Below are 22438 nucleotides of genomic sequence, written 5' to 3' on the forward strand. Positions count from 1 at the left end.
TCTAGTGTGTGTCTAGTGTGTGTCTAGTGAGTGTCTATTATGTGTCTAGTGAGTGTCTGGTGTGTGTCTAGTGTGGTCTAGTGAGTGTCTAGTGAGTGTCTAGTGAGTGTCTGGTGTGTGTCTAGTGTGGTCTAGTGAGTGTCTAGTATGTGTCTAGTAAGTGTCTGGTGTGTGTCTAGTGTTGTGTCTGGTGAGTGTCTAGTGAGTGTCTGGTGTGTGTCTAGTGTTGTGTCTGGTGAGTGTCTGGTGAGTGACTAGTGAGTGTCTAGTGAGTGTCTGGTGTGTGTCTAGTGTTGTGTCTGGTGAGTGTCTGGTGAGTGACTAGTGAGTGTCTAGTGAGCGTGGCCCCTTTCCTCCACATTTCCTTCCCTATTTTTTCCTTTCCCCCCACTCGTCTCAGCCTCTCTCTTTCTCTATTCTCTCCTTCCCTGTCTTCATCCTCTCTCCTTTCCCCATCCTTCATCTCTTTCCCTCTTGTCATTCTCCCCCTCTCCTCTTTCTCATTCTCTGTCCCTCCTTCCCTATCTCTGTTTCTCTCTCTACCTCCTTCCCTATCTCTGTTTCTCTCTCTCCCTCCTTCCCTATCTCTTTTTCTCTCTCTCCCTCCCCTGGCTCTCTATCTCTGTTTCTCTCTCTCCCTCCATCCCTATCTCTGTTTCTCTCTCTCCCTCCCCTGGTTCTCTCTCTCTGTTTCTCTCTCTCCCTCCCCTGGCTCTCTATCTCTGTTTCTCTCTCTCCCTCCCCTGGCTCTCTATCTCTGTTTCTCTCTCTCCCTCCCCTGGCTCTCTATCTCTGTTTCTCTCTCTCCCTCCCCTGGTTCTCTCTCTCTGTTTCTCTCTCTCCCTCCCCTGGCTCTCTATCTCTGTTTCTCTCTCTCCCTCCCCTGGTTCTCTCTCTCTGTTTCTCTCTGTCCCGCCCCTGGTTCTCTATCTCTGTTTCTCTCTCTCCCTCCCCTGGTTCTCTCTCTCTGTTTCTCTCTCTCTCTCTCCCCTGGCTCTCTATCTCTGTTTCTCTCTCTCCCTCCCCTGGTTCTCTCTCTGTTTCTCTCTCTCCCTCCCCTGGCTCTCTATCTCTGTTTCTCTCTCGCCCTCCCCTGGTTCTCTCTCTCTGTTTCTCTCTGTCCCTCCCCTGGTTCTCTCTCTCTGTTTTTCTCTGTCCCTCTCCTGGTTCTCTCTCTCTGTTTCTCTCTCTCTCCCTCCCCTGGCTCTCTATCTCTGTTTATCTCTGTCCCTCCCCTGGCTCTCTATCTCTGTTTCTCTCTGTCCCTCCTTCCCTATCTCTGTTTCTCTCTCCCTCCTCTGGCTCTCTGTCTCTGTTTCTCTCTGTCCCTCCATCTCTATCTCTGTTTCTCTCTCCCTCCCCTGGCTCTCTATCTCTGTTTCTCTCTCTCCCTCCCCTGGTTCTCTCTCTGTTTCTCTCTCTCCCTCCCCTGGTTCTCTATCTCTGTTTCTCTCTCTCCCTCCCCTGGCTCTCTATCTCTGTTTCTCTCTCTCCCTCAACTGGCTCTCTATCTCTGTCCCTCCACTGGCTCTCTATCTCTGTTTCTCTCTCTCCCTCCCCTGGTTCTCTCTCTCTGTTTCTCTCTGTCCCTCCCCTGGATCTCTCTCTCTGTTTCTCTCTCTCCCTCCCCTGGCTCTCTCTCTGTGTTATTTGTGGGTAAGGATAATTGGTTCTCAGCTTCACTCTGTTCTTTCTGTGTATTCCTCTCCTCGTGGCGCTATCGGCAACGCTAACCTGCCTGGGCTGTGCTGTTTAACCTCCCAGTCTCTCTCTCCTGCTAGAGTCTCCAGAGATAGCAGGCAGGTTAAACCTTGACCCGGAGAACAAGGCTGACAGAAAAATGGGCAGCCGAGTGGCCTGCTCTTTTCCCTGCACCTCTGTCACCATAACACACACAGGCCCATCAAATGTGTCTCACAGAGGAATACAGCAATACAGCCAAGGGAAACAGACGCAGTCAGATTGTCAGATTAATATACAATATCTTAAGAGGGAAAGTGTGCACACTGTTCATTGAAATCCATGCACATTATATAGCCTAGCCTACTATACAAACTTAAAATATGATGTTTCTTTAGTGAATACTAATTCGATTTTTTTCAGAAATGTGACTGTATGCTGTTAGTTTGAGAATAACACCAATCCCAAATGGGGATGTGTAGGAGACAGTGTGAAGCTGATCCCTTGATAGAGTGGTGTTGGTGCCCACTGTGGCTGCCTAATGCTATTGGATTCTCTGGCCCTTTGAAGAGGAGGAGACACAGCAGGAGAAGAGAACAGGCCTCAGGGAGGGTCCATAGACCATAGCTGAACCCAATGACCATGCACACACTCTGAAATACTGTAGCAGTCCCCACCATTCTTTGGTTAGTGGCCCCCCTTTAATCTGTTAACACTTTATTTTACGGTCCTAGTTCAGCTAGTACCTGTTGGACAAGGGGTACTCTCTGGTGCTGCGATTCAGTACCTGGTACCTAAAAGGCACAGACGTAATTACCAAGTCAACTGTGTAACAGGCTAGTATTACAGCCTTACCAAACTGACTACTTCCTATACTGTGTTAGGAGTGTCCTGGCTAAGTAGCATGAGATCAGATGGGATAGAAACTGGAGGAGAGGAGAGGAGAGGAGAGGAGAGGAGAGGAGAGGAGAGGAGAGGAGAGGAGAGGAGAGAAACTGGAGAAGAGGATGGAGGGCTGGGGAGCTGCTCAGACAAGAGACTGGCAGAGATCACTGAACCCAAAGGTCTTCTGGGAAGACTGTGTTTCCAAGTAACACTCACTGAAAATGAACCCCGGAAACAACAGCAGCTATATCAGTCATCTCTGACCTCTGTCTTTTCTACCAAGGTAAGGAGCAGTAAAGTGCCACACATATAAAGGTGACTTTGGTGATGTCTATGCGTTGAGAATAATATGAATACAGTGGATGAATACAATGGATGGAAATGATTAAATTCATATAGAATATGACATACTATCCCAGCTTTGTGTCCTATGTATGACCAGTTCCTCCAAACATGCACTGTATTAGCAGATACTGTGACACTGAAACATGATTGCATGTCAATGTAAATGAAATAGATTGCATTGAATTGCATGTTAAAATTCTCTACATATCATGTCCTCTCCTTGTTCGCTGCTGGGCTAATATAGGCCAGAATGTTGTATGTGGATTTGCTTCATCTACTTCACACGGTAAAGTGCGCATTAGGTGCCACCAAAGTGGAACATAGAAGCCCGATTTCCATATAAATGGCAGTGAGTGAGGTGGCCCCTACTAGCCCTTGAAATCCCTGACTCTGAGTCAGACCCCATCTGCTAGCTACAGATGTAGGATCTTAATCTGATCACTTTTTTTGTTGCTGAGAATGTTCATGCACAGCAGGAAATGCAAACTTGTAGTGTATTAGAGTTTTAAAAAGGCTTCTAAAGTTTGTCATTTCCACTTTGAAATTCCAGACTTGATTTGTCCTAACGGAAAATGTATCAACCCCTTCAAAAATATCCATGAATTATTATCCACATAATAATTCACATTGCCTGTTGCTGTAAGGTTATTTTCCTGCTGTAGCAAACTGATGCAAATTAAGAACCTACATCTGTATTGCTCGAGAATCCTGAAGGCATTGCATTTAAACCTGGGTCCATTGTACCACAAGCATCGTTCAGGGAAGAGAAAGCACAAGAGAGACAATCTTCCATTCCTACTGCACAGAGCTTGTCGTGCAGGTGGGAATATGAATTATATTAAAGAAATACTTGAAAAACATATGGAGGTAAATATGAAATGGAAATCCTCCTGTAGGACCTTTGGCAGGTGAACAAGAGCAGACATACAGTATGTATAAAACATGAGGCCTGCTGTAACAAGCAGGTTTCCCAGGAAGGGAACAACCTTGTGGTTGCATTACACATGGAGTTAGTGCGTAAAGAGGAGGAAGCTCAAGAATAGTTCTATATGCTGATGTGTATGCCAGCAGCCTCTCTAAGAAAACATTAAATAATTGAATATTTTGACAACATTATATTAAATTGTAATGAGATTGGAAATGTGGGCTGAGAGGGAATCTAATGAATCCCTGTTGATATAAATTCCATTCAAAGAAGAGAAAAATTATATAATTTGAAACAGACAGATAATAGATATCAGAATATGTCACCATGCAAAGAAAACTTCTGTCCCTTGTGCCTGCCTGTATTGATGCAGGAGTTTCCTGCCTTGACATCATTAGTGTTTAATGGTCCATAGTTTACAAGGATCCTTACACAGAATGACTCTGTTGGGAGCTGTCTGCTTTGGTAAAACATCTCAATCTAGCAACCAGAGGAAATAGAGTTGAAGTTTACAATCACCTTAGCCAAATACATTTAAACTCAGTTTTTCACAATTCCTGACATTTAATCCCAGTAAACATTCCCTGTTTAAGGTCAGTTAGGATCACCACTTTATTTAAGAATGTTAATTGTCAGAATAAAGCAGAGATAATTAATTATTTCAGCTTTTAATACTTTCATCACATTCCCAGTGGGTCAGAAGTTTACATACACTCAATTAGTATTTGCTAGCATTGCCTTCAAATTGCTTAACTTGGGTCAAACGTTTCAGGTAGCCTTCCACAAGCTTCCCACAATAAGTTGGGTAAATTTTGGCCCATTCCTCCTGACAGAGCTGGTGTAACTGAGTCAGGTTTGTAGGCCTCCTTGATCGCACACGCTTTTTCAGTTCTGCCCACAATTTCTATAGGCTTGAGGTTAGCGCTTTGTGACGGCCACTCCAATACCTTGACTTTGATGTCCTTAAGCCATTTTGCACAACTTTGGAAGTATGCTTGGGGTCATTGTCCATTTGGAAGACCCATTTGCGACCAAGCTTTAACTTCCTGACTGAGGTCTTGAGATGTTGCTTCAATATTTCCACATAACTTTCCACCCTCATGATGCCATCTATTTTGTGAAGTGCACCAGTCCCTCCTGCAGCAAAGCACCCCCACAACATGATGCTGCCACCCCCGTGCTTTACAGTTGGGATGGTGTTCTTCGGCTTGCAAGCCTCCCGCCTTTTTCCTCCAAACATAATGATGGACATTATGGCCAAACAGTTCTATTTTTGTTTCATCAGACCAAAAGACATTTCTCCAAAAAGTACGATCTTTGTCCCCATGTGCAGATATAAACCGTAGTCTGGCTTTTTTTCTGGCGGTTTTGGAGCAGTGGCTTCTTCCTTGCTGAGCAGCCTTTCAGGTTATTTCGATATAGATACTTTCATACCTGTTTCCTCCAGCATCTTCACAAGGCCCTTTGCTGTTGTTCTGGGATTGATTGGCACTTTTCGCACCAAAGTAGGTTAATCTCAAGGAGACAGAATGCCTCTCCTTCCTGAGCAGTATGACGGCTGCGTGGTCCCATGGTGTTTATACTTGCGTACTATTGTTTGTACAGATGAACGTGGTACCTTCAGGTGTTTGGAAATTGCTCCCAAGGATGAACCAGATTTGTGGAGGTTTACAATTTTTTTTCTGAGGTCTTGGCTGATTTCTTTTGATTTTCCCATGATGTCAAGCAAAGAGGAACTGAGTTTGAAGGTAGGCCTTGAAATACATCCACAGGTACACCTCCAATTGACTCAAATTATGTCAATTAGCCTATCAGAAGCTTCTAAAGCCATGACATCATTTTCTGGAATTTCCCAAGCTGTTTAAAGGCACAGTCAACTTAGTGTATGTAAACTTCTGACACACTGGAATTGTGATACAGTGAATTATAAGTGAAATAATCTGTCTGTAAACAATTGTTGGAAAAATGACTTGTGTCATGCACAAAGTAGATGTCCTAACCAACTCGCCAAAACTATAGTTTGTTAAAAAGAAATTTGTGGAGTGGTTGAAAAATGAGTTTTAATGACTCCAACATAAGTGTATGTAAACTTCCAACTTTATTTCATGTGTAGTCAAAGAAGATGAATGAGGCCCTCCCATAGAACCTATTTAGTTATATGTTTGGATAAGAAAACGTGACAATAAAACAGAAGAATAAAAGCTGCATTAGAGCTCCTCCACCTACTGAAATATAGTTACTCCTTACTCCCTTGATCTTTAATAGTTTAAGAGGGCTATTACTCACCTACCCCATTCTAGATACCCCGGTGTACCTTACTTTAATGGCCCACTGATCTAAGCTATTCTGTAAAATAGCTGCTCCAAAACCAAAAGCATATTGTATCATCTCTTAGCAATCCAAGATCTTCAGGGCACATAAAACCGCCCACCTCTGCTCTTGGTCTAGAAATCTTGATCTTCGCACAGCGCCTCAATCTCTCTCGGAGGCGCCAGCCGGTTGGCTGGTCATTCTTTGTCTCCATGGTCACGACCTTCACACCAGGAGCCGCTCACTACTCCATCTAAATGCAATGAGCTAGCCATCACCATCAGATTACCCTTTACATCCCCACTACTGATCGATATGAGTAGGTACAAATAGGCTCTTTAGCCTGGAATAATAAGCCATTATCTTCTAAAGAGTCATGCTGCTGCAAGTACGCGGTTGTTAGCACTAAAAAATCTAGATGAGAATATTTAATTTCCCTAATCTGTGAGTCATGATATGGACATTTGGCAGCCAATCCTTCTGGAAATATGCAACAACAAAAGGCTTAATATATGGGATAAACAGCAAGAAAGTCGATAAGATAACAACGTAATGAGTTATTCCAAAGTAAAGCACATCTCCTATTGGGCCTGGCATCTTTAATGAAGTGTAAATTGATAATAAATTAAGTGTCCGAGAGGAGCCGGACCAAAACCCTAGCTGTCGTTTGCCAGTGATGAAAGACTTAATTATGTAAACCTATTTTCTTCTAGTGAGCTGAGAGGATGCCAGGGGGCCAGTGGAGCTCCTCTCTACACCACACACAATACTGGAACAGAGCAGCAGCTTGCTAACAACAAAAGAGAGCAGAGAGAAACAGGAAATAAGATAACGCTAGCTAGCACGTTAAAAGTGAGGCAGTGCACTAAAGCGGAACAGTCTTACGCTCTGGCTGAAGCTACTTTATTTGCTTATCTTAACAGGCCCTACCACGGCTAAAATACAGCTAGTAAATGTAGACTTGAGCACTGGGCTAGGCAACTGTCAACAGCTGAAATTGTGTGGCTCAATTTCCAATCAAAATCATTGTTAATGCTAACATGAGCAACCATTTGCTAAATGTGATACAACACTGCCCATTTCCACCCTTAAACCATTGTGGTAATAGTAATGGAGGAATATATGCTGACGTTAAAGACAACAACAAGTTCAGACAGTTCTATGCCAGAAGGGTACGTCACCGTGGCTTAAAACAACCCTAGCATGTTTCAGATTTAGCTTAGAGCTAATGCTACCAAGGCTTTTAATCCAGCCAAGAAGGTTTATGAGAGTGGGAAAACTGTATGTATGTTGAAAGAGAATTGTAGAGACACAGGCCCAACTTTATGTAATGCGGTATAAGGTGTGAGACAATCAATAAAAGTCACAAGTCAATGAAAACAGATTCGGTGGAGTAGGCCCTGTAACTCAATAGAAGATTTGTTTGCACAGTACAGTTGTCTGGCCGCCTGTCCAAAAGTCTTGTTTGTTTAATCACAGCATATGAGACCCTAAATACCTTTCAGTGTATAAATTCGTACCGTAAGCCGTATTGACTTTGTGCACAGTGTCTCCCTCTGTTCAAACAGTGGAGTAAGGAGGAAATATGATGTTTCCGTTTCAGTCGACTCTCTCTGACTCCTCTGTTTACAGTTCACTAGAGCCCATATTGCCAGATTGCCAGGGCAAGAGTCAAGATCCCATTAGAAAATGGCATGAGTCGCTCGGGGAGTCTGTCAGTGAACACTAACTGCTGTCATATCTCCTACCAGCAAGAAAACCCTTCCACAGAATACCAGAAAGATCCATAACTGTGCTGAATAAGGACACGTCAATTTAGCCTTTGGCTACACTTGGATAAGCTAGGTGAATGTGCATATAAATCGGCCATTTAAAACAACTAAATTTAAAAACAACTTCCACGAGAGCATAGTTTGCCTCAACAATATAGTATTGTTTGGCTGTCCAATACAGTAGTCTGGTGAGTGCTTACGTGAACTAGCTAATCAGGAAGATTATCCATAATGCTCCGGACGGAGTTTACAGTAAAGTATTATTTGAGGACAGAAGAGTGAATGAGATTGGCTCTTTATGGATGTGTTGATCTATGGGGTTTTGGTGACAGGGTACAAACAGTAGGGCTTTAGCATTGTGTTACATCTCTCTAGGGATGCATATACCTCCACTTCTAATCACACACACACACATTATCTCTCCCCACCTCCATGTTGGCCCTCTGCCACCTCCTCCAAATGCAGATGTCTGTAATAACTCCCCCATGTAGGTATGTGCTCCACTGTCATCACTCTAAATCACATTTTTTTTTTTGTATTTTTATTTCAACTTTATTTAACCAGGTAGGCCAGTTGAGAACAAGTTCTCTTTTACAACTGCGACCTGGCCAAGATAAAGCAAAGCAGTGCGACACAAACAACAACACAGAGTTACACATGGAACAAACAAGCGTACAGTCAATAACACAATAGTAAAAAAAAGTCTATATACAGTGTGTGCAAATGGCGTGAGGAGGTAAGGCAATAAATATGGCAATAGTAGCGGAGTAATTACAATTTAGCAAACTAACACTGGAGTGATAGATGAGCAGATGATGATGTGCAAGTAGAAATACTGGTGTGCAAAAGAGCAGAAAAGTAATTAAAAACAATATGGGGATGAGGTAGGTAGATTGGGTGGGCTATTTACAGATGGGCTATGTACAGCTGCAGCGATCGGTTAGCTGCTCAGATAACTGATGTTTAAAGTTAGTGAGGGAAATATAAGTCTCCAGCTTCAGCAATTTTTGCAATTCGTTGCAGTCATTGGCAGCAGAGAACTGGAAGGAAAGGCAGCCAAAGGAGGTGTTGGCTTTGGGGATGACCAGTGAGATATGCCTGCTGGAGTGCGTGCTACGAGTGGGTGTTGTTATCGTGACCAGTGAGCTGAGATAAGGTGGAGCTTTACCTAGCATAGACTTATAGATGACCTGAAGCCAGTGGGTCTGGCGACGAATAGCGAGGGCAAGCGAGGACTAGAGCATGCATACAGGTCGCAGTGGTGGGTGGTATAAGTGGTTTTGGTGACAAAACGGATGGCACTGTGATAGACTGCATCCAGTTAGTTGAGTAGAGTATTGGAAGCTATTTTGTAAATGACCGCTGAAGTCAAGGATTGGTAGGATAGTCAGTTTTACGAGGGCATGTTTGGCAGCGTGAGTGAAGGAGGCTTTGTTGCGAAATAGGAAGCCAATTCTAGATTTAATTTTGGATTGGAGATGTTTAATATGAGTCTAGAAGAAGAGTTTACAGTCTAGCCAGACACCTAGGTATTTCGCAGTGAATGGTGGAAAAGCATGCATTTGGTTTTACTAGCGTTTAAGAGCAGTTGGAGGCCATGGAAGGACTGTTGTATGGCATTGAAGCTCGTTTGGAGGTTAGTTAACACAGTGTCCAAAGAAAGGCCAGATGTTTCTTGATTATCGTGGATTTATCGGTGGTTACAGTGTTACCTAGCCTCAGTGGAGTGGGCAGCTGGGAGGAGGTGCTCTTATTCTCCATGGACTTTACAGTGTCCCAAAACTTTTTGGAGTTAGAGCTACAGGATGCAAATTTATGTTTGAAAAAGCTAGTCTTTACTTTCCTGACTGACTGGGTGTATTGGTTCCTGACTTCCCTGACAAGTTGCATATCGCGGGGACTTTTCGATGCTAGTGCAGAAAGCCACAGGATGTTTTTGTGCTGGTCGAGGGAAGTCAGGTCTGGAATGAACCAAGGGCTATATCTGTTCTTAGTTCTACATTTTTTGAAAGGGGCATGCTTATTTAAGATGGTGAGGAAATTACGTTTAAAGAACGACCAGGCATCATCGACTGATGGGATGAGGTCAATATCCTTCCAGGATAACCGGGCCAGGTCGATTAGAAAGGCCTGCTCGTAGAAGTGTTTTAGGGAACGTTTGACAGTGATGAGGGGTGGTCGTTTTACTGCGGACCCATAGCGGATGCAGGCAATGAGGCAGTGATCGCTGAGATCCTGATTGAAAACAGCAGAGGTGTATTTGGGGGGCAAGTTGGTCAGGATAATATCTATGAGGGTGCCCATGTTTACGGATTTAGGGTTGTACCTGCTGGGTTCCTTGATAATTTGTGTGAGATTGCATCTATCTTAGATTGTAGGACTGCCAGGGTGTTAAGCATATCCCAGTTCAGCCCAATTCAGATTTTTTTTTTTCTAATATTTGGTCTTTTGACCAATCACATCTGATCTTTTCACATCAGATCTTTTTCAGAGCCCAATATAACAATAATGTGCATTTGAAAAGCCACTTATACTTACAGTGCCTTGCGAAAGTATTCGGCCCCCTTGAACTTTGCGACCTTTTGCCACATTTCAGGCTTCAAACATAAATATATAAAACTGTATTTTTTTGTGAAGAATCAACAACAAGTGGGACACAATCATGAAGTGGAACGACATTTATTGGATATTTCAAACTTTTTTAACAAATCAAAAACTGAAAAATTGGGCGTGCAAAATTATTCAGCCCCCTTAAGTTAATACTTTGTAGCGCCACCTTTTGCTGCGATTACAGCTATAAGTCGCTTGGGGTATGTCTCTATCAGTTTTGCACATCGAGAGACTGAATTTTTTTCCCATTCCTCCTTGAAAAACAGCTCGAGCTCAGTGAGGTTGGATGGAGAGCATTTGTGAACAGCAGTTTTCAGTTCTTTCCACAGATTCTCGATTGGATTCAGGTCTGGACTTTGACTTGGCCATTCTAACACCTGGATATGTTTATTTTTGAACCATTCCATTGTAGATTTTGCTTTATGTTTTGGATCATTGTCTTGTTGGAAGACAAATCTCCGTCCCAGTCTCAGGTCTTTTGCAGACTCCATCAGGTTTTCTTCCAGAATGGTCCTGTATTTGGCTCCATCCATCTCCCCATCAATTTTAACCATCTTCCCTGTCCCTGCTGAAGAAAAGCAGACCCAAACCATGATGCTGCCACCACCATGTTTGACAGTGGGGATGGTGTGTTCAGCTGTGTTGCTTTTACACCAAACATAACGTTTTGCATTGTTGCCAAAAAGTTCCATTTTGGTTTCATCTGACCAGAGCACCTTCTTCCACGTTTGGTGTGTCTCCCAGGTGGCTTGTGGCAAACTTTAAACGACACTTTTTATGGATTTCTTTAAGAAATGGCTTTCTTCTTGCCACTCTTCCATAAAGGCCAGATTTGTGCAATATACGACTGATTGTTGTCCTATGGACAGAGTCTCCCACCTCAGCTGTAGATCTCTGCAGTTCATCCAGAGTGATCATGGGCCTCTTGGCTGCATCTCTGATCAGTCTTCTCCTTGTATGAGCTGAAAGTTTAGAGGGACGGCCAGTTCTTGGTAGATTTGCAGTGGTCTGATACTCCTTCCATTTCAATATTATCGCTTGCACAGTGCTCCTTGGGATGTTTAAAGCTTGGGAAATCTTTTTGTATCCAAATCCGGCTTTAAACTTCTTCACAACAGTATCTCGGACCTGCCTGGTGTGTTCCTTGTTCTTCATGATGCTCTCTGCGCTTTTAACGGACCTCTGAGACTATCACAGTGCAGGTGCATTTATACGAACACTTGATTACACACAGGTGGATTGTATTTATCATCATTAGTCATTTAGGTCAACATTGGATCGTTCAGATCCTCACTGAACTTCTGGAGAGAGTTTGCTGCACTGAAAGTAAAGGGGCTGAATAATTTTGCACGCCCAATTTTTCAGTTTTTGATTTGTTAAAAAAGTTTGAAATATCCAATAAATGTCGTTCCACTTCATGATTGTGTCCCACTTGTTGTTGATTCTTCACAAAAAAATACAGTTTTATATCTTTATGTTTGAAGCCTGAAATGTGGCAAAAGGTCGCAAAGTTCAAGGGGGCCGAATACTTTCGCAAGGCACTGTACATTGGTTCAAAATACCGCCTTCATCAAGGCAAAAGGATCTGTCCTCTCCAGCTGTGGATTAAGAAGGACAGCTGTCGGTTGGTATGATCACATATCTTCCCTTAAGCTATGCTATTCTGGTGAGAAGACTTGCTAAACCAGTAACCGAAAGGTTGCGAAGACGAAAACCCCGAGCTGACAAGGTAAAAATCTGTCGTTCTGCCCCTGAACAAGGCAGTAAACCCACTGTTCCTAGGCCGTCATTGTAAATAAGAATGTGATCTTAACTAAAGGTTAACATTTTTTTTTTTAAATAACAATGTTACAGCATATTATCTAGAGCTTCCGAAAGAATTGAATGAAACTTGCAGAACAACATAATAAAAAATAGATCAGAATTGGCCTGCCTGTGTAAACGCAGACATCGAGGCTGACTAAGAGGTAACATAATAGAACATTTAATGGAAAACCTCATCAACACCAAGTTACAGTAGAATACTGCAGAGAGAGAGTGGTCATCAGCAGCCTTGCAATATTCATCAGAAGTGTAGCTAAAGCAGCTCAGATAAACTGTAGCTCCAGTGCATTCATACCTGATAAACCCAACTGAAATACAGTGGAAAATGCCAGTAATTGCCTGCTGATGTCCAGAAGAGTTTTCTTACTATTAATAAACACACAGTCAAATGTGAATTCCGTTGCTGGGAATTTACGCATATATGATTTGAAGTGTTATGGTCCAAATTAATAGCAATGGGCTTCAGATTTACATGGTGACGAGATAAGACGCATGGCCATGATTAGTTATGGGGAAAACCATCAATATCCTTTATAGGTAACTGCAGTATATCTTCATCCCTGTCAAGACTTCTACCGAAGTCGAAGCCTCTCCTTGTTCGGGCGGTGCTCGGCGGTCGGCGTCACCGGTCTTCTAGCCATCATTGATCCATTTTTCAATTTCCATTGGTTTTTGTCTTGTCTTCCTACACACTTGGTTTCAATCCCATTCATTACCTGTTGTGTATTTAACCCTCTGTTTCCCCTCATGTCTTTGTCAGAGATGGTTTGTTATTCAGTGTTGTGTTGTTTTTGTATTGGTGTGTAACGGTGTCCTCGTACCCACTTTGTTTATTGTTACATTTAGTGTTTGGAGTATGTTTTGTTTATTTGTTATTAAATAACTCCATTACACTCAGTTTGATTCTCCTGCACCTGACTTCCCTGCCACCTATACACACGACTCTGACAATCCTTGTTTCTTCATTACCTGGGTAGGCCTACAGCATATGTAATTATAAACTGGGTGGTTCAAGCCCTGAATGCTTATTGACTGACAGCCATGGTATATCAGACTGTATACCATGGGTATGACAAAACATTTATTTTTACTGCTCTAATTACATTGGTAACCAGTTTATTATAGCAATAAGGCACCTCAGGGGTTTGTGGGTTATGGCCAATATACCACGGCTAAGGGCTGTATCCAGGCACTCCGCGTTGCATCGTTCTTAAGAACAGCCTTTAGCCATTGTATATTGGCCATATACCACACCCGCTCGTGCTTAAATATACCTCAAACAGTATCCAATGTATCACGTTTCTGGTTGAGCCATATTTTCACACCATACTCCCACTTGTGGTTTTGCTAACAACCTTGGCTTGCCTCAATGTCATGTGTGCAGAGCAATGCATGCTGGGCCGTGTCAGTGCGGCCCACTCACTGCTGGCACACGTCTGGTCTGTTTGAAGTGATCCCCACAGGGTCCAGTCAACAAACCCCTATGCTGGTACCATCCTGTCCACCATGGTGAAACACATACACACTGAGGAGGATGTGTATCTAGTCAAGTCTATTTGATTGGGAGTATGTTTCTGTTCAACAGGGAGCAAATAACACTTTGATAGGTATTACTCATTTCCAGTGTACACGCCGAGCGAGAGGTCAACTTCACATTCTTGTGAGTGTCTTTTTTGATTTTTATAATTTCCTCAATACCAGAAAGCTTGTTAGTAAATGTGTATAAATTGGTTCCCCTTGGAGCGGATGAGGTGCCGCTTTGAAAGACCAGAGGTTAAACCAATACCATTTCACTTCCTCTAACTCGAGGCAAAAGTTGCATGAGTTGCAGTTTGGAGAATACTCAACATGATAGACTAGACAGAGTCTGTCTAGGTAATAAAGTCATTGAATTGCCCTCAAGGAATAAGTCTAGGAAGACAATTGAGTGCTCTGTTGAGGCAAGGCAGACTAAGGTAGAGAGCCTTGGGACTCCCCTGAGGACATGCATACAAGCTCGCACGCACTCACACACCATTTTATTTAATGTCAATCTACCACAAACTGCAAAGAAAGGAGAGAAAAGAGTATCATTTTGAAAAAGAAAGTTGTGGAAAATAGGAAAGGGTGAGGTGAGGTTTTTACAGTAACTTTCGAAATATGATCTACTTAGACAGCTAAGTTATGACTCAGTTCCTTTTTTCTCTCCCATTATTCAGATATCTGCTGCTCTGGTTTTAGCATCCAGGGGTGGCCTGGGCTGGTCAAAACATCCATCCGTTATTGACTGCTCTGGTCTGAGCGTCCAGGGGTGGCCTGGACCGATCGAAACACCCATCCATTATTCATGCCTGGTTGTCTGGGCACAAGGACAGAGGTGCAGCAGCCAAGTCATCCCTAAGTGATGATGTATAGGCGCGTGAGGTGATAAACTCCCACCAACACGACATTGGTCAAATGTATTCAGCTTACAGTAGTCTACAACAATGTGGGCAATATACAATACCCGTCAAAAGTTTGGACACACCTACTCATTCAAGGGTTTTCTTTATTTTTTCTATTTTCTACATTGTAGAGTAATAGTGAAGACATCAAAACTATGAAATAACACATGGAATCATGTAGTAACCAAAAAAAGTGTTAAACAAATCCAAATATATTTGAGATTTGAGATTCTTCAAAGTAGACACCATTTGCCTTGATGACAGCTTTGCACACGCTTGTCATTCTCTCAACCAGCTTCATGAGGTAGTCACCTGGAATGCATTTCAATTAATAGGTGTGCCTAAAAGTTAGTTTGTGAAATGTCTTTCCTTCCTAATGCATTTGAACCAATCAGTTGTGTTGTGACAAGGTAGGGGTGGTATACAGAAGATAGCCCTATTTGGTAAAATACCAAGTCCATATTATGGCAAGCACAGATCAAATAATCAAAGAGAAATGACAGTTCACCATTACTTTAACCTCTACAGGATCGGTGTTCTCACCCACGGGACGGTTGAACTAACATAGGCTAATGTGATTAGCGTGAGGTTGTAAGTAACAAGAAAATTTCCCAGGACAAAGTCATATCTGAAATGGGTAGAAAGATTAACTTCTTGGTGACAGGGGGGCAGTATTGAGTAGCTTGGATGAATAAGGTGCCCAGAGTAAACTGCCTGCTACTCTGTCCCAGATGATAATATATGCATATTATTAGTAGTATTAGATAGAAAACACTCTGAAGTTTCTAAAACAGTTTGAATGATGTATGTGAGTATAACAGAACTCATATGGCAGGTGAAAACCTGAGACAAATCCAACCAGGAAGTGGGAAATCTGAGGTTTGTAGTTTAATTTAAGTGATTGCCTGTCCAATATGCTGTGTCTATGGGGCCAGATTGCACTTCCCAAGGCTTCCAGCAGATGTCAACAGTCTTTAGAAAGTTGTTTGAGGCTTCTATTGTGGAACAGGGTCAAATAAGAGCTGCGCGGTCACACGGGCACGCCGCACCGTTCCTTCTTTTTCCTCTGTATTGAATACGCTATTGTCCGGTTGGAATATTATTGAAAATTTATTATAAAAAGACGCTAAGTATTGATTGTAAACATCATTTGACATGTTTCTACAAACTGCATGGAACTATTTTGACTTTTCATCTGAATTTTGTGCCTTTGGAATAGTGAACTAAACGCGCAAACAAAACGGAGGTATTTGGACATAAAAATGGATGTAATCGAGAAAAACGAACATTTCTTGTGGAAGTGGAAGTCCTGTGAGTGTATTCCGACGAAGATCAGCAAAAGTAAGTGAAGATTTATAATACTATTTATGACTTTTGTTGACTCCACAACTTGGCGGGTAACTGTATGGCTTGCTTTTGTGGCTGAACGATGTTCTCAGATTATTGAATATTGTGCTTTTGCCGTAAAGCTTTTTTGAAATCTGACACAGCGGTTAAATTAAGAACAAGTTTATCTTTAATTCTATGTAAAAACATGTATCTTTCATCAAAGTTTATGATGAGTATTTATGTTATTTGATGTGGCTCTATGCAATTTCTCCGGATGTTTTGGAGACATTTCCGAACATTGCGCCAATGTAAACTGAGGTTTTTGGATATAAATATGAACTTGATCGAACAAAACATACATGTATTGTGTAACGTTAAATTCTTGTTAATCTAACTGCACTGTCCAATTTACAGTAGTTGTTACAGTGAAAGAATACCATGCTATTGCTTGAGGACAGAGCACAGTTATGAACTTGAAAATGTATTAATAAACCAATTAGGCACATTTGGGCAGTCTTGACACAACATTTTGAACAGAAATGCAAAGGTTCATTGAATCAGTCTAAAACTTTGCACATACACTGCTGCCATCAAGAGGTCAAAATCGAAATTGCGCCTAACCTGGAATATTACATTTAGGCCTTTCCCTTGCATTTCAAAGATGATTAAAAAAAAATGTTAAAACATGTTTTTTTATTTGTATTATCTTTTACCAGATCGAATGTGTTAAATTTTCCTACATTAATTTGACATTTCCACAAACTTCAAAGTGTTTACTTTCAAATGGAATCAAGAATATGCATATCCTTGCTTCAGGCCCTGAGCTACAGGCAGTTAGATTTGGGTATGTCATTTTAGTTGAAAATTGTAAAAAAAGGGTCTGATCCTTTATGACATGAAGGTCAGTCAATCCGGAACATTTCAAGAACTTTTAAAGTTTATTCAAGTATAGTTGCAAAAACCATCAAGCGCTATGATGAAACGGGCCTTCATCAGGACCGCCACAGGAAAGGAAGACCCAGAGTTACCTCTGCTGCAGATATGTTCACTAGAGTTAACTGCACCTCAGATTGCAGCCCAAATAAATGCTTCACAAAGTTCAAGTAACAGACACATCTCAACATCAACTGTTCAGAGGAGACTGCGTGAATCAGGCCTTCATGGTCGAATTGCTGCAAAGAAATCACTACTAAAGGACACCAATATAAGAAGAAGAGACTTGCTTCGGCCCAAAAACATGAGCAATGGACATTAGACCAGTGGAAATCTGTCCTTTGGTCTGATGAGTCCAAATTTGAGATTTTTGGATACAATCGCCTTATCTTTATGAAACGGATGATCTCCGCATGTGTGATTCCCACCGTGAAGCATGGAGGAGGAGGTGTGGGGGTGCTTATTTAGAATTCAACGCACAGTTAACCAGCATGGCTACCACAGCATTCTGCAAAAATACGCCATCCCATCTGGTTTGCGCTTAGTGGGACTATCATTTGTTTTTCAACAATTACCTAAAATACACCTCCAGGCTGTGTAAGGGCTATTTGACCAAGAAGGAGAGTGATGGAGTGCTGCATCAGATAACCTGGCCTCCACAATCAGCCAACCTCAACCCAATTGAGATGGTTTGGGATGAATTGGACCGCAGAGTGAAGGAAAAGCACCCAACAAATGCTCAGCACTCCTTCAAGACTCATGAAGCTGGTTGAGAGGATGCAAAGAGTGTGCAAAGCCATCATCAAGGCAAAGGGTGGCTACTTTGAAGAATTTAAAATATAAAACACTTTTTTTGGTTACTACATGATTCCATATGTGTTTTTCATAGTGTTGATGTCTTCACTATTATTTTACAATGTAGAAAAACTCTTGAATGAGTAGGTGTGTCCAAACTTTTGACTGGTACTGTACCTAGAAAGAGTCCCAGAGGAAATGTATTTCTTTATTTGATTACATTGTGTCCCTGCTGCCTGAACACTGCTCAGGCTGGACACTCCTGGGTTGGGCATTACAGGGTGGAAGTATTCCTGAGAGAGGATGATGAGAGGCTGTTCAGCAGGAGTAGCAAACAGAGAGTAGACAATATCTATTTATTTAGCTGTTCTTTTCTGTCCAGCTCCAGTGCCATGTTTGGATGTGCGTAAACACGCTCCTTTCATGGATCATACAGTAGCTCCACCCACCTAGACAGTATGCATGGTTCTGCAGAGAAAGAGAGAGAGAGGTCCCCTCTGGAAAGGGCACAGCCCAACATGAGTCACGTCATCATTGTCATCTTTCCCTGGGCGGAACCTCTCAGTGTGCATAGTCAACCTGGGCTCACTACAGCAGCTAGCAACACCATGTCAAACAGCATGTCATCCCAGCATCCATTTTAGTTCCCTTCACTGCTATATGGATATTCAAAGAAAAAACTGCTGTGGATGCAGTCGCAGTACCTATAATGAAAAAGTGAATTATAAGCATCTGTGGCAGTTGCCCTTGCTCCAGAAAAGTTGAATATACAAAATATTGTACTATTTGAGAGGGCTTCTTCATGTCAGTTTTGAGAGGTAACAAGGGAATGAAATGGGTGATATATGCAGAGGGAGACAACTCAATGAGCTTGTTATACCCTTCAATGATGTAACGGTCCATAGGTTTTAACAGTCCAGTACTTGAATTGGATGTTGGTGGTATCCATGTCAAGGGGAACTACTTTGTACCACTCCTGTCCACCTTTAAACGGGGGCTCTGATTCTCTAATAGAAGCTATTGGCATTTGATTATACCTACTGTAATGCCTGAGTTGTAATGCCTACGTATGAAATAATAGATATGTAGAGGGTTTTTACCATTTTCATGGTCGTTTCATGACTCATAACAACAATGTTGTCTTCAATCTACTGTTTCAAATGTAGCAGCAGGTGTAGATGCTAACACAATAATGCCAAGCTTTGAACTGAAATATGAGAAGACAGTGATTATGTGTGCTGGATTGTGAAAGCTTGGAGAGGAAAGTATAAAGCATCCTTGCTGGAGAAAAGGAATCTTACAAACAGGAAATTGTACACTGCAGTGAAATACCAGAGAGGAGAAGGTAATTTCTCTAACAGAACCCAAGAATATACTGCAGGGATTATGGGAGGAGAAGATGATGATGCTGGGGACTGGGGTAGTCTCTATGCAGATATCCTCACCACTGCATTATGTAGAAAATATGGCAAGCTCTCCATGCTCAGTGTTATGCATTGGATTAAAACCATTTGGTTGTTGTTGGACTCTGACGAAAATAGCCAATGTGAAGCGTTTGAAATGGCTACTTTACAGCTACAATGTTTCCTCTCCAGTACTGCGTGCACTGGGGCTATTTGTTGTGCTATTGTGCAGCTACACTGTGTGGTTTACTACCGCTTTACTGTTTGGTTTACAACATTACCTTCCTCTGAGGTAGATACCCCATATGGCAGATTAAAAGCACATTTGCTGTCAGTGGAAGACTGATGGTAATGTGCTTTGAGAAGAAAAAAGGCATTGATTATCTCTCAGTTGTACGGTAAATCTACAAGAGAGTAGAAATGTAAAACACGTAAGTATGTATTTGACCGATGGCCTGTGTTTCTGTGTCGCTAGGTGGTGATGGAAGTGGACTGTCTAAATTTAGCAAGACCTGCACTGATCAAGTGATCTCAATGATATGTATTGGATACTGGTGGATGGGAATGAGAATGAGTTGAATGTCTGTGTTGCTGGTCCACAGGCTATTTCAGCCTGTCTTAGGATGTGTTATGTTAATGCAGTAAGCCCCAGTGCTCACAGCCACCGCAGAGTGAAGTTGTAACTTGTGACAAGTCTAATCTTTGAGGGCAGCCCAGAGCACACCCTAATCAGCAGAGGTAGCAGGCAGAAAATAAGACCACCAAACTGTCCAGCTCCCTTCCCTGTCGTCTGGCTAACTGTGGAGGCTGTAGCTGCTGTCTCATATCCACCATACTCTCTCTCTTCAATGGGATAACCTCCATTATATTGTTATTGTATCGATTAGATCAACTCTCCCTTAGTATAACCACCCAGAGCTTGATGTCTCAATACTTCCCCAGTTTGCTGGTACTTGATGTACTTGATTGTACTTCTGTGCCACATCACACACAGCTAAAGGAGACCAAATAGCCACTGTATTTAATGAATACTGCCTTTAACACCACTTTAGCAATGGCTCGTCTGGCTTCAAAGGGTTGTTGAACAAGCACAAACAACAGAGGGAGTAATATCAAAACTCCAATGAAGATTATGCACTGAAGAGGAATGTATCATCATGGGCATAACTGTAGCTGTCATCAACCTGAGCTGCCAAGTCATTCTCAATGTATTCTGTTTTACCCTGTACTCTACAGTACACACACCTTTCAGATGTAATCTCTTAAGGTTACACTACAATGAGTATTGCAGTATCAAAAGAGTAGGGAATCAGCCAAGAGACTGACGGAGGAATTACTGCAAGGTTAGATAAAAACATAAATGTATATATCTGAGTCACCAACAGGCTTTGCAAGTAGCTACAGCAGGACTTGATTGACAACAAGCATAACAAATGAAAGGGAGGGTAGTAAATACTGTGTCACTATTTGGCAAGCACTGTAATCCAATCCATAGGCCTAGTCAATTAGATTGTGAACTGATGTAAATCACAAAGCTTCCAATCTTCCAATCACATTTCGATCTTAATAAATAGTGTGTTAGCCTATACATTTTTATTTTATTTGGCTATCATTATATTGGTAAAGGCCATATTGTAGTTGATCCTATCCAAGGTGAGAACACATGGACATTGTAACAACATTCTATGGCTATAGCCTAGTAAACAAAATGTAACAATGATTATTAATAAATGATTGTAAAAGAAATAGGTGTCAATTGTTGTCAAATTATTTTACAATCAGATCGAATATTTTTCCCTGAAGGCCCATTCTATCAGGCCAACATGTCAATCAGTAACCGTAGCCTATCCATTCTGGACGCTGGGACAACCCGCAGATGCCTTCAAAAATCGACTGTATAGGCCTATGTGTGATGTTTTTAAATGACAATGTCATTGTAGCAGAACTAACGCGACACTGCACTGACAAAGAAAAAAAGAAGTTCTAAGCAAGTTCCGTTCATCTTCGAGATCACAGAGCGCAAGGTCATTTATCGCGATCTACGCGTAATGAATAGGACGCAGCCGTTTATGCCGCTTATCTTAGAAATAATAATAAACAGTCTACATATAGCCTATGGTAAAAAAAAAAAAACATTCACTGATGCTCAACAGTGTGTGCAGCCTATACCTTATGGTTCAGGGTGAATATATCCAATCATCAAATCAAATTCAAGCAGTCCAGACTGGTGAAGCGGCGAGGCGATAAGGTGAGAGTCATTATTTAAATCAACGCCAATTAACCATAAACTAAACTATGGAAGAGTCTTCACCACTATACGTAAATGCACTGTAGCCTATATTTAGCCAGGTTATGTCATGCTTGAGAAGACCTCAGTTTTCAGTAGTAATAATGGCTAAAATGTGATGGCACGGGGATGGAGCAGGGATGCAGGTTTACATTATTACGCACGAGACCACCGGACCAAATTTGGTGGCTTTAGAAATGCTATTCGTTCTTTGGAGATATGTTGTTTTTGTTGTAGAAACAGATGTATATCACTTGTATTTTACACACAGACGTTGACTTCTCTTCTGGCTATTTCACTAACAGGCTATTTAGGGATGGGGTGGGGGGTAATTTTCTATCGGTTGTGCTTTCTTGGCTATCGCTCAAAATAACCTCGGCAGCTCGGCGTGGACAGCCGTGGAAAACTATTGACTAGTCTATTTAACACAATTATTGCATACTACCCTAAATGCTCTTGATAAACATCGAGTATGACGAAATTTACGGCAAATAAATGTAACTGAGACTTATAATCTTCCTTACCTTTGGTAGAGAAGGTTGGCGTTTTTCCAGTCGACCTCAACTGTATTTATTTGTTAATAAGGTTGTCACCGTGTTAAAAAAAAAATCAAAAGGTGTTAAATCCGGTCTATGAAAATTGTTCTGTGGTCACCTACCCAGTTTAGAATACAACAACCCTGTTGTGTGCACAAGGCTGACGTCGTACGCTACCCTACCACACAGCATCCTTCTTGGAGCACCCCCCTCCTCTGGAGCACCCCCCTCCTCTCGAGCATCGGCCTCTCGAGCATCCATCCCTCTAGTCTCGTGTACACAATTCTCTTCGGAGAGGGTGTTCTTCTTTTGCTTCAGTGTGGACGTTAGAATGTCAATGGAACCGTACGCTGTTTGTGATGTGGCATTCATTAATTCTTC

The 22438-nt window shown here is 42.0% G+C and overlaps 1 protein-coding gene across 2 annotated transcripts in view; it reads right to left on the reverse strand.

Moving 5' to 3' along the window:
- The window catches only part of LOC139392638 (synaptic vesicle glycoprotein 2A-like), a 48145-nt gene extending 25971 nt beyond the window's left edge, over window positions 1–22174 (reverse strand). The window contains exon 1 of one of the 2 annotated variants that reach the window (XM_071140763.1): window positions 22046–22174. The gene's annotated coding sequence lies outside the window, so the exon portion shown is untranslated. Of the gene's footprint in view, window positions 1–12074; window positions 12091–22045 lie in introns of those variants that run through there. The other variant, XM_071140772.1, reaches the window with a different exon arrangement.
- Between the last annotated feature and the right edge of the window lie 264 nt (window positions 22175–22438).

The sequence above is a fragment of the Oncorhynchus clarkii genome, chromosome 3 (assembly GCF_045791955.1).
Source record: "Oncorhynchus clarkii lewisi isolate Uvic-CL-2024 chromosome 3, UVic_Ocla_1.0, whole genome shotgun sequence".
Taxonomy (NCBI): domain Eukaryota; kingdom Metazoa; phylum Chordata; class Actinopteri; order Salmoniformes; family Salmonidae; genus Oncorhynchus; species Oncorhynchus clarkii.